Genomic DNA, 12,494 nt, shown 5'->3' with positions numbered 1-12,494 from the left:
TCCTTCCAGACCCAGGTCTGGCCCTGCACCCCGCCCCTCTCCTCCCCAGCTCTCTCCATCCACACTGGCTCCTGTCCCACCTGCTCTCTGGACAAATTCTCTCCTGCCTCCGAGTCTCTGCACCTGTGGGCTCCCCCCCCTGCACCCCCGGCTCACTGCTCACAGAGTGTGCAGGGCCGGCTGCTCTTGTCTGTCTGGTCACAACAGCAATGTCACCACGGAGCCCTGTAGACCCCAGGGGCTCCCGGCCCTCCCTCCAGGACCCTGACTCATTTCCCCAGAGCACCTGCTCTTCTCTCTCACGTGGATTTGCTTTCCTGCCCTTGTGCATCTGCCCCTCCAGGCCGTGAGCTCCTGGAGGGCAGGGACCCCCGTCATGTCAGCACCGCCCCCAGGCCTAGCACGGCCCCTGCTCAGGGTGAGTGTGGGGGGCACAGTAGCTGGACGATCAATGGAGGGTCTCAGAGCCCCCTCCCTCCTCTGAGCAGGTCACACCGTGGGCCTGGAAGCTAACGATAAAAGGTGCCTGCTGGGTCGGAGGCAGGGGGACGCCCAGAATGACCCCGGGTGTCCCTTCCCTGCTCCAGTTGCTCCATCGATCAGGGTGGGCACAGCCCGCCGCCCGGTGGTCAGCCCCGGCACTGCAGCCCCAGGCAGGAGACCTGAAAGCGAATCACAGACCTTTGTTTGGGGTCCTCAAGGCGCTGCTTCCGCCAGGGCCCGGGGGGCAAAGGAGAGGGACCTGCCGGCTCCTGGGGGACGAGGGGGACCTCAGAGCCGCTCTTGCTCCCCTCCTTCCCTCCACTGTCCTGGTGTCCAGTTCACTCCAGAGGCCTCCTCACCCCAACCAGCACAGTGGCTCCACCCACGTCCAAATGAGGAACCACCCCCCGCCCCCCGGCGCCAACAAGGAGGGTCTTGTCCCTGGTGCCTGGTGAGTGGTCCAGTCTCTGCCACCTCCTACACCCCCAAGTCCCCAGTCCCCCAAGTCCTCAGGATGCCCCCTGCTCAGAGGGACCTCAGGGTGTAGGAAGCATTTTCCAGGGACTCAGAGCCCCGTGGGTCACGGATGGAGAACCAAGGCCAACAGACTCCTCTGTGAGCTTCTGGGACCTTAGGGATCACCCGTCCTATGCACCCACTTTACAGAGAGTAAGCTGAGGCCTCCTCTCCTGTAGTCTCTCCATAGCAGGGGTGGGTCTCACCCCAGTTCCTGGTGCCCAGAGTGGTGGACACAGGACCTGAGACCCTGTCTTCTGCAGGCAGCTCTAGGGGTGGCCCAGGCCAGGCAGCCCCCTGGGCACCCTGGAGATCCCCTGCCATCAGCCTGGCATCTCTCCCCTCCCCATGCTATGGGCCGGGGCGTGTTGCTAGGATACTGGATGCCCCTGCCCCTTGGCAGAGCTGCCCCCAACCTCTTCCTTCTCACCCCTCTCACCATCCCCCTGCGTGCACTCCCCTCTGACCCCCAGCAGGGCGGGAGAGAGAGAGAGAGTGCGCGGGCGAGAAAGCGCACGTGTGCCCTTGTGGCGATACCCAGAGGAACGGGCCCAGCATGGGAGGGGTGGGCAGGGCTCCTCCGGGATCTGAGGGGCCCCTCCTCCCAGAGTGAACCCCGTGGGAGGGCTGCGGCTGCCTGGGTGGTGGGAACCCCCTCCTGTCCTCTAGAGTCTGTCCACCTCGTGGCCCCCGGCAGCCCCCGCCTCTTCTGGCCTCAGTTTCCCAGCTGTCCATGAGGGGCTAGCGGCGGAACCGCAGCCGCCCAGCTCGGTGTGGACGCGGCCGGGGCGTTCCCCGCTGGGTGGGTGGAGGGGCTGCATCTGGGGCGCACGTGGCTCCTTCCAACCGGGCCTCACGTCCACGGTTAGGCGCGCACAGGGCCCCGCGGACAGCGCGTGCCCGAGACCCCACCTGGCCGCGCGCACGCGCCACACCACCGGCTCCCCGCGCGCCGGCTCCCGAGACCCCGCCAACTGCTCTGAGACCCCCGCGTCCACTGGGGCGTTTGAAGAGCCCTGTGGGGCCTCGTCGTGGGCTCCAAGGGCTGGAGAACGGAGTGAGGGTGACTCCTTGTCTCCAGAGAACCGACAGCCCCTCGCATCTCAGAGTGGCCGGCGCCCAGCGTCGGTTTCAGAAGAGTTTCGGATGCCAGGAGAGACTGGCCTTGCAACCAAAGATGGACCTTTACCTCGGTACTGCTCTTGTGCTGGGCTGGACTGGGGGGCGGGGTGCGGGGCTTTGCGGTGGGACCTTTGCTCTGCGTCCCTGATCCGGTGCCGTCAAGTTCTGCTTGTTCATGTGAGGGGGGCGGAGCTGGACTTGCTTGGAGGCGGGCTGGAGACTTCCATGCCCTCCATCACCTCCCTGAAGGAGCCAGGACCCTGACCCCCATCATCCTGCAGGTGAGGGAGCTGATCCAGTCACCAAGCCCTTCGTGCCATCGCTGTCCCCGCCCACTGTCTGGGCCCCTGTGGGAGGGCGTGGCCTTGGTGCTAGGGCCCTGCCAACTCCTGTAGCAGGGTTGATGCTGCCTGGCTGAGGAGACACGTGGGGCCTGGCTCACTCGTGCCCCGTTTGTTGTGAGTTGATGTCTTTACTGTGAGTTGACTCTAAGGACGAACAGATCAGGACAAGTCATTTTGTTTAGACCTATTCCGGGATGAACTAGAAATGGCAACATGCCCTACACGTTCCTCTTCTCCAATTGCCTGTTTTATTTCTGCATCAGGGAAAGAACTAAGATGATCCTATATTTTGCTCTTTGGAAAAAAATGAAACAGCAAACCTTAACGTTTCATTAAAATGACATGAAAAGTTGTTGACATCTTTCCAGTTTTGCTTGAGGATTGCTTCATGGTAAAAAGGCATCTTTCTTTGAAAGTGTTGTATTCTGAAGATCAGCCCATGGGATGTCCCTGGTGGTCCAGTGGTTAAGACTCTGTGCTTCCTACCCAAGGGGTGCGGGTTTGATCCCTGGTCAGGGAACTAAGATCCCACATGCTGCATGGCACGGCCAAGAAAATGTAAAAAAAAAAAAAAAAGATCAGCCCAAACCTGGGTTAGGGAGGAGAGAAAGGGCCCTGGACCAGATGTCAGAGAAACTCCCAGTGTGTCCTTGGGCCAGTCAAGCACCCTCTCTGAGCCTCAGTTTCCTCATCTGTAAAACAGGGCTAGGATGGTGGGGCTAAGTGGTTTCCAAAGGCTCTGATAGCTGATGGTGTTAAGTTACCGAATGTTCTTTAAGCCATGAAACAGGTGATGCAAATGGTCTTTTTCCCCTTGAGTTATAAGCTGGTAAATATCCAAATGAGAGGGGCCTGGCTCTAAGGTGAATTAGTCCAGTGAAAGTCTTTTGTGCCTACAGGTGCCATGGGAAGTCCTCCTTTAAATGATCACCATCCATGTACTGCTCCTTCCACGTTACCAGAGTTTGTCCTTGAGCTTGGGACACTGTTACTCATCTCTTGGAAGGATTTGTATTCCACCTGGTTAGTCCCTGAATCTCATTTCCAATGAGTCAGCCTCCATTATACTCATTAATTCCAAGTCCTAGTTTTGAAAATCCCATCTCTATCCCTGTTACGGATGCGTTTTCTACGCAAACCTCAGAGTTGGTCCGACTGAGTTGTAGTGAATGTTATCACTGTGTTCCCTCAGGTTTCTCCCCTCCGATGCATTTCTCACATGTAATAGCTGCTTCAAAACTCTATCGTTTGCCAGCTACCCTTTTGCCAAGAGAGAGGCTCTAACCTGCAGGTGCTTTGCCTTGGGAAGGTCAAGGCGTGTGCTCGCGCCATGCTGCTGGCTGGAGCAAGTCTGTGCCCCTCTTCCTGTGGCCGGCACCCCCAGCCTTTCCCTCTGAGGATGTCTCCCCCATTTCCCCTGGGTTGGGATTTAAGGGTTTGGGACCCATATGCTTGGGGTACGTCGGGGTTCGGGGCCATAGCACGTGCCCAGTCCTGGTTATTCTGGGACAAAGACACATCTCAAAGTTGACAGAAAATTACCTTTCTTTTTAAAAAGGTTAAAAAACTGCTTTATTGAGATATAACTCCCATGCCATGTAATCCACCCGCTTAAAGTGCACGATGCAATGTGTCAGTGTATTCACAGAGCTGTGCCATCCCCACCGTCGTAGTCCTCTGAGGTAACGTGATGCTCAAGGCTCATCCATGTCTGTGGCACGGGTCAGTGATTCATTCTGCTTTGCCAAACAGTGTTCCACTGTATAGAGACAGTGCGTTTTGTTTCTCCATATGTCAGCTGATGGGCTGTTTCACCGTTTGGCTGTTTTGAACAACCATGCTTTGAGCATTCGTGTACGAGCTTTTCCTATATTTTCGTTTCTCTTGGGTATATTCCTAGCAGTGGAAATGCTGGATCCTGTGGAGACCCTGCGTTTAGATTTTGAAGAGTTGAAAGGGCTGCAGCATTTTCTATTTCTGCCAGCAGTGTCTGAGGATTCCACCTTCTACACATCCTTGCCAACACTTCCTAATATCTGTCTTTTTAATTAAACTGTCCCTAGTGGATGTGAAGTGGTATCTCATTGACTGCAGGTTTGATTTGTGTTTCCCTCACGTGCCTATTATTTATCTTCTTTGGAGAAATGTCTACTCACCTCCTTTCCCCATTTTTGAAAATTGGGTTACTAGTTTACTATGGAGTTGTAAGTGTTCACTATATATTCTACATGCAAGTCTCTTATGTATATGATTAGCTGACATTTTGTCCTGTTCAGTAGGTTGCATTCTCATTTTGTTGATACTGTCTTCTGATACACACATTTTAAATTTTGATGAAGTCCAATTTATTTATTTATTTTTTTATACTTGTGCTTTTGGTGTCATATCTAAGAAGCCATTCCCTAACTCAAGGGCAAAAAGTTTTATTCTCTTATATTTTCTTCAAAGAGTTTCATAATTTTATGTCATATTTACCTGTTTGATCTATTTTGAATTAGTTTTTGTAAAGGCTGTGAGGAAAAGGCCAACTTCTTCCTTTGCATATGAATATCCAGTTGTCTCAATACCATTTGTTGCGAAAAAGAAAACCTGATTCTTTCCCGACTGAATTGTCTTGTCACTCACCAAAAATCTATTGACTACAAATGTGAAGGTTTGTTTCCAGACTCTAAATTCTATTCCATTGATCCGTACGTCTGTTCTTATGCCAGGACCACACTGTCTTCATTACTGTAGCTTTGTTAGAAGTTTTGAATCAGGAAGTGTGCGTCCTCCATCTTTGTTCTGCTTTTTGACTGTTGTTTTGGCTATTCTGGACCCCTTGCATTTCCATGTGAATTTCAGTATTGGCTTGTCAATTTCTGCCCAAAAAGAGAAAAGAGAAAAAAGAAAGAAGGCAGCTGGGATTTTGCTGTGGACTGCATTGAATCTATAGTTCCATTTGTGGAGTATTGCCATCTTAATGGTATAAGGTCTTTTGATCCATGAACATGGCATGTCTTTCCATTTATTTTGGCCTTCTTTAACTGCTTTCAATTACGTTTTGTAGCTTTCACTGTACAAGTCATACTTTATATGCTAAATTTATTTCTGAGTATTTTATTCTTTTGGATGTTATTGTAGGTTAACTTGTTTTCTTAACATTCATTCTCATATTTTTTGTTGTTAGTGTGTAGAAATGCAACTGATTTTTAAATTGACATATAAAAGTATATTAGTTTTGTGTATAACATGATGATTTGATATTTGAATGTATTGCCCGGTGGTCACCACAGTAAGTCTAGTTAACATTCACTAGCTCACATAGTTACACAATTCTGTTTTCTTCTGATGAGAACTTTCAAGATCTACTCTCCTAGCAACTTTCAAATATTCAATACAGTATTGCTAATTATAGTCACCATGCTGTACATTACATCCCCAGGACTTATGTATTTTTTAATGGGAAGTTTGCAGTTTTGACCCTATTCACCCATTTTACCCCCCTTTACTCCCTGCCTCTGGTAACGACCACTCTGTTCTCTATATCTATGAGCCTTTCTTTTTCTTTAAGATTCCACATATAGATTAGATCATACAGTATTTGTCTTTCTCTGTCTGACTTATTTCACTTAGCATAATGCCCTCAAGGTCCATCCATGTTATTGCAAATGGCAGGAGTTCCTTCTTTTTTACAGCTGAATAATATTCCTTTATATACATACTACATCTTCTTTATCCAGTCATCCATTGATGGACACTTGGTCTGCTTCCATATCTTGACTTGTGTAAATAATGCTACAACAAAAAGTGGGTACAGACATCTTTTTGAGTTAGCGTTTTCATTTCCTTCAGATAAATACCCAGAAGTGCAGTTGCAGGATCACACAGTAGTTCTATTTTTAATTTTTTGAGGAAGTGCACCAATTTGCATTCCCATATAATTGATTTTGGGGGTATTGATCTTGTATCCTGCAACCTTGACGAACTTGTTTTTTAGTTCTAATTTTCCGTGTATTCTCTGTGACTTCCTATATACGTGGTCATGTAATTTGCAAATAGAGATCGTTTCACTTCATCCCCTCCAGTCTAGATGCCTTTTATTTCGTTTTCTTGCCTGAGGGACATGGCTAAAATCTCCAGTGAAGTGTGGCATGGAGCTGGCAAGACTGGTCACTGCTCATCTTGTTCCTGACCTTGGGGCAGGCTTCAGTCTTTCCCCACTAAGTGAGACGTGAGCTGTGCATTGCTCTCAGATGCCCTTTATCAGGCTCAGGAATTGCCCTTCTGTTTCTAGTTTCTTGAGTGTTTTTCTCGTGAAAGCGTGTTGGGTTTTGTCGAATGGTTTTTTTGCACTTAGTGGGAAGAGCTTTTACAGCTGCTTTTAAGCCATGAAATCATCTCCCTTCCCCTCTCCCTCACCAAACACACAGAACCTCCCTGGAAGCAAATCAGAATCCAAATATTAAACAGTTGCTGCAAGATGGTTGAATGACTAGTGTAGACCTCTTGATCCTCTTATCCTGGCCCTGCCTGCTGTGTAACTGGGGTGGACCAGCCTATTGGACACCCCAAACGAGCGACGGCTAGAAACTCAGATATTAATGATGATTTCCAAGGGTGGTAACTCCCTCTTGCCTGCATAAGCCACAGTTGCCTCTTCTCTTTACAGACTGTAAAGTGAAAACATTTAGCCTCAGAGGAGAGGATTGTGCAGGAAATAGCATGCACTAAGTGTGTGCACTGAAAGGTAACAGTGAACAGCCAAGACTTGACTTCCCCAAGACGTGTGTTAAAGGGATGATAACATATTCTGTGCAGACCTTCCTGCTGTGGAAGTCTGCGTTCAGAAAGTCCTGTTTTTAGTTTATCTTCTGAGGCCTTATATGTCCGCCTCTCTGTTCCAGGAATCTGCCTGCTGACGACGTCATCGGCCGGCCTCGCGAGTGTCAGCTCTCTGACCACGTTCTGCGTTGTCACAGGTAAGAGGGTCTTCTTTGGGGGTCTTCTTGTGTCCTCAGCCTGGACAGTGTCAGCCAGGCCTTTCTCAGAACCCTGGGTGGTCTTGGTGGAGCCCAGAAGGCAGCCCCATGTCTGCAGACCTCTGGGCACCGAGTCTCTAAGGCCTCAGATAACAGAGATCATTAAGGGGAAGCAGGAAGGACAGGGATGTGTTAGCACTGAGTGTGTCAGGGCCCTCCACCAGGACGCACCTGTGTACACACACACACACACACACACACTCACACACCGTACACACACGTGTGTGTGTGTACGTTGTGTGTATATATGGAGAGAATTGATTGTAATGTGGGCTCACGGGAGCACATAGGCTGGTAAGTCCAAAGTCTGCAGGCCAGGCTTGCAGACCAGACACCCTGGCAGGCTTCTCGATGCTGCATCTTGAGGCAGACCTTCCTCTCTGGGAAAGCTTGGTGTTTGCTCGTAAGACCTCCACCTGATGAGGCGCACCCACGTTACTGACAGTCATCTCCTTTACTTAAAGGCAACTAATTGTACACGTCAGCCACACCTGCATGTACCTTCACAGCACGTGTGGACTAAATCACCAGTTTGACTGAATGACTGTGCACTATGGCCTGGGCAGATTGACACGTGAGACCCACCCTCTGTTGACTGGGTGCCCACAGCTCTGCTGTAGCCACGTTGAGTTTCCACGTGAAGACGGTAGGAGAGTCCTTCTTCCTCCTAATGAGACTCAGCTCCCCGGGTGCGACTCGCAGAGTCCTGGGGTGACACTTACTCTTCTCCTTGACGACCTGTAACAGAAGCACTGTGATGCAAAGGTAACTATTATTGGTACATCTTACATTCTCTGTTACGTTATATAAGAAGAAGAGACGAGAAGGGAAGAAAAGAAATGTATCTGATGTGCGCACACATGCACGCGCACAGTCTGCAGACTTGACCTTTTTGTCCTCTTGCGGCACCAGTGCCAACTCGACTGCCAGCTCCCAAGCTGGCATCGCTGCCAGTGCCAGAGCTTGTACCAGTGCTAGTGCCAGGTTTGGAGTTAGAGGCACTTCTGGCACAAGCCTGACATCTAGAGGTAGTGCCAGCTCCAGGGCTAGAGCCTCCTCCAGCTCTTGCAGCTGTTCCTGAGTTGGAGCTGGCTCCAGGGCCACCTCCAGATTTAGAGCCAGCTCTAAATGAGCCAGCTGCAGACTGAGAGCCAGCTCTATCATGATCTAGAGTCGTCTCCCAAGCAAGAACTAGTTCCAGCATCAGCTCATGGAAAAGCCCCCCAACTCCAGTGAGCTCCAGAGCTGGCTCTAGCACCAACTCCAGGGCTGGAACCAGCATTGGCATCAGCTCTCTCACCAACTGCAGAGATGGAAGCAGCTCTATCATCAAGCTACTCGCCAGCTCCAGCACCAGCTCCAGCACCAGCTCTCCAGTTTGAATCAGACCCAACACAAATTCCAGAGTAACAGATGACAACAGGAACTGAACTCAGTCTCCTTCAGCACCAGCTCTGGCAACACAGCTAGAGCTACAGGCAGCTCTAGAGGTAGAGCTCTCTCTAGAGCTAGTGTCAGCACCAGAACTAGCTCAAGCATTGGCTCCTGAGCTAGAGAGAGCTCCGGTACCAGTTCTAGAGCTAGAGCCAACTCCAGCACAAGGTCTAGAGCTATCTCCAAGCACCAGCTCAAAAGCGTGCATGATCTCCAGAGCCGGCTCCAGCCAAAGCTGCAGACTCAGAGTCAGTTCCAGCATCAGCCTTAGCACCAATCCACTGCTAGAGCCATATCGATTCCCACCTCCAGAACTGGAGCCAGTACTGGCTCCAGAGCCAGAGCCGGCTCCAGCACCAGAGTTCAAGCCAGCTCCACGCCTAGGGCCAACTCCGGCTCCAGCACTTGCATCAGATCCCAACATAGAGCCAGCTCCAGCTCCAGAGCTGCTCCCAGGCAGGGCTGCTGTGAACCCACGAGCTGGAGCTGGCTCGAACACCAGCTCTATCACCGACTCCTGTGCCACCCCAGTGATAGTTCTAGTGCTCACTTTAGAGTGAGATCCGGCTCAAAGCCAGTGTAGAGCCAGTGCTAGGTTCCCAGGAAGAGGGCCCTCCAGCACCAGCTCCAGCATCGGCTCCAGAGTGAGAGTCGGCCCCGAGTTCAGAGCTAGAGCCTGCTCCAGCCACAGTTCTAGGACCAGCTCCAGAGCCACAGCTGGTGTGGGTATCAGGAGCAGACTTAGAGCCAATGCCAGCTCAGGAGAAAGAGCCAGCTCCAGCACCAGCTCTAGCACCAATATCAGAGCTAGATCGGGCTCTGGCACCAGCACGAAGCCACCTCAGACTCCTGGGCCAGATTCTGTGTCTGCTCTAGTGCCAGAATCTGCCCTGACACCAATTCCAGAGGTGGAACCAGTGCCAGAGCTACAACCAGCTCCACCACCAGTTTTAGCACCAGTGCCAAGACTGGCTATACCGCCAGAGGCACAAGAACCAGATCCAGCACCAGAGCAGAGTTAGGGTCAGCTCTGAAGCCAGCACCAGCTCCAGCACCAGGGACAGCTCCCGCACCCGGCCCACAGCGAAGCCATCGCTGCTTCTGGCACCCGCTGTAGCCTGAGCTCCGGAGGCACAGCTGGCTCCAGGACCAGATCCGTAGCTAGAGCCACACCAGTGCCCACCAGCAGTCAATGCCAGCTTCAGTGGCTGCTCCAGAGCCACAGCCAACAACCGCAACAGCTGTAGCACGGGCTCCAGGGCCAGGGTGAGAGGCCGCTCAAGAGCGCTGTCCAACTGCAGAACCAGGTCTAGACCGTCTCTGGCAGTAGATCCAGCTTGAGCGCCTTCCCCAGAGCTAGAGCCAAGTCCAGTGCCGGCTCCTGCATCAGCTCCGGGGCCGGTTCTAAGGGCAGAGCCACCTTTGACCGAGAGCCAGCTCTGTACCAGTGGCAGCACCAGCTCTGGAAGTGGGAGGAGCCAGGGGTGGGGCTGAGAGGCAGGACAGCCCCTCCTGGGCAGGCACTCCTAGGTCCTTCACCACCTCCAGTCCCAGCTCCTCCTCCTCCCACCCTGAGGTCTTGGCCCCCAGGGTCTCTGAGGCCCCGCTTTCCCAAGCAAGGCTCAAAGTGGGCAGAGACCACTGATGTTGGAAACTGTAGCCAATACCTTAAAAATTGTATATGCTTTGACCCAGAAAATCCACCTCATGGATTCTGCCCTAAAAAGAGATTTATGGACACAGGTGTTCCCATCAGCATGATTCTGAGAGTGAAAAATGGCAAATGGCTCACATCCCATAGCAGGGGCTCTTCAAAAATTCTGATTCAGGGCCCCAGAAAATGTGGAGGAGGGAGAGGGTGGACTGGTCAGTGTCCCCCCGGGGGAAGCAGGTTCGGGAAGGGCACATGCCCCTGGAATCCTCCCCACCTGACCCCAAAAGTGCACACACACCATGCGAGAACTGTGGGTAAACTCCTGGGATTAGCTCTGCAGGTAAAGGGATGCACCTGTGGTTCTCCCCGTAGGGGTGGTGGGTCCTGAGCTGGCTCTGGTGCTTTCCCAGAGCAGGCACAGCCACGGGCCCTGGAGGCAGAGGTGCTGATGCAACTGATGGTGATGTTGGCTCCTGCTCTGGTGCTGCCGCTCGAGGTGCCCCTCCAGCTCTGGATCTGGCTTTAGTTCTGTTGCTGCTTCTGCAGCTGGATCTAGGTCTTCAGATTGTACAAGGGCTGGGCTGGAGCCAGTGCCACATCCTGATATGGTGGTGAAGCTGCAGGAGATCAGAGTGCCTGCCTCTCCAAAGAAAGGAGATATCTTGCTGCCTTTTACAGACGCTCCAGTCCAAGAATCCGAGAGAGGATGTCTTCCGCGACGGCGGCCCCCATATGGGGGTCTGAGGCCGGTCTGGTCTCTGCTCCGGGCCCAACAGCTGCCTCGGGGGCTCCCTGCTGTGTCCAGCACCCGCCCCCATCTCCTCACCCCCCGGCTCTGCTGCGGTGAGCTCTGCGTGCTCCAGCTGGGCCAGGAGAAGGTGGGCCCGGCGCTCCAGGTCGGAGCCGGGCACATGGAGCCGCACGCAGGCCACCAGCTGCTTGAGGCAGGGGAAGTCCGGGGGCTGGTAGAAGTCCTCTGAGTACTGGTCCAGCCAGGTGCCCAGGATGGAGGAGATGGCACTGGGGGCGGGCAGTGGGCAGCAGAGTCAGGGGCCTGGCCTTTCCTTCCTCGTGGCCCTCCCCTGGCACCCCGGGGGGGCTGGGCTTCTGGGTCCACCTCTGCCCCACCTCCACTGGGCTGCCAGACAGGGGGGCAGTCTCAGTAGGAAGGAGCCCTCCATCCACAGTGACCACCTCTCCCTTCCTTGGGGGGGCCTGACTCTCTCCTGTCTGCCCCCCCCCCCCACACACCAAGTCCGCCCCACTGGAAAGGAAACTGCAGGTGGGCAGGGAGGGCTGCGCCTGCTCTGTTCATCCCACTGGCCTGGCTGCACACAGTAGGCGCTGCCTAAACACGGGCGGGAGGAGGGGACAAGCAGAGTGTGCCCCCTGCCCGGCCTTCACGGGCCTCGTGCACCTGAACCTGCAGCTCACGCACGACGGCTGCCTCAGTCTGTGCCCGAGTGCGGGTCTCGTCCCCCCAGTGACACTGTTCTCAGGGGTGGGGACACAGCTGGCCCCGAGCCCTGACTGAGCTCTCGTGACCCCAGCTGAGCGCTCACACTGGGGTGCGAGGCCAAAGTGTCAGCAGCTTGCCCCCCATACATCCTGTCTTGGGCCCTGGACCTGGGTGGGGATGGATGCTCTCAGGGGCCGGCTCTGAGCCCCCAGCCTCCCCTCTGCTCCCTGGGGACCCGGGACCCCAGCCACAGCTCTGTGACTCCTTTCCTCCTGCAGAAGCCCCCAGACCTCAGCCCTGTAGCGGGGATCACAGGATGTGTGGGAGGCAGTGTTCTGCCCCGCCCCACCTATCAGACCCAAAGTCTACTCACTTTTTTAGTTGGTCCTGGGGTCCGCTGTCCTCGTTGCATTAAGGGAGGATGCATCTGTATGTAGGAGGCTGTGAGGGCGTCACATCTA

This window comes from Hippopotamus amphibius, chromosome 2, assembly GCF_030028045.1.
Source record: "Hippopotamus amphibius kiboko isolate mHipAmp2 chromosome 2, mHipAmp2.hap2, whole genome shotgun sequence".
Classification (NCBI taxonomy): Eukaryota; Metazoa; Chordata; class Mammalia; order Artiodactyla; family Hippopotamidae; genus Hippopotamus; species Hippopotamus amphibius.
The sequence above is the reverse complement of the archived record's forward strand: the minus strand, read 5'-3'. Positions refer to the sequence as shown.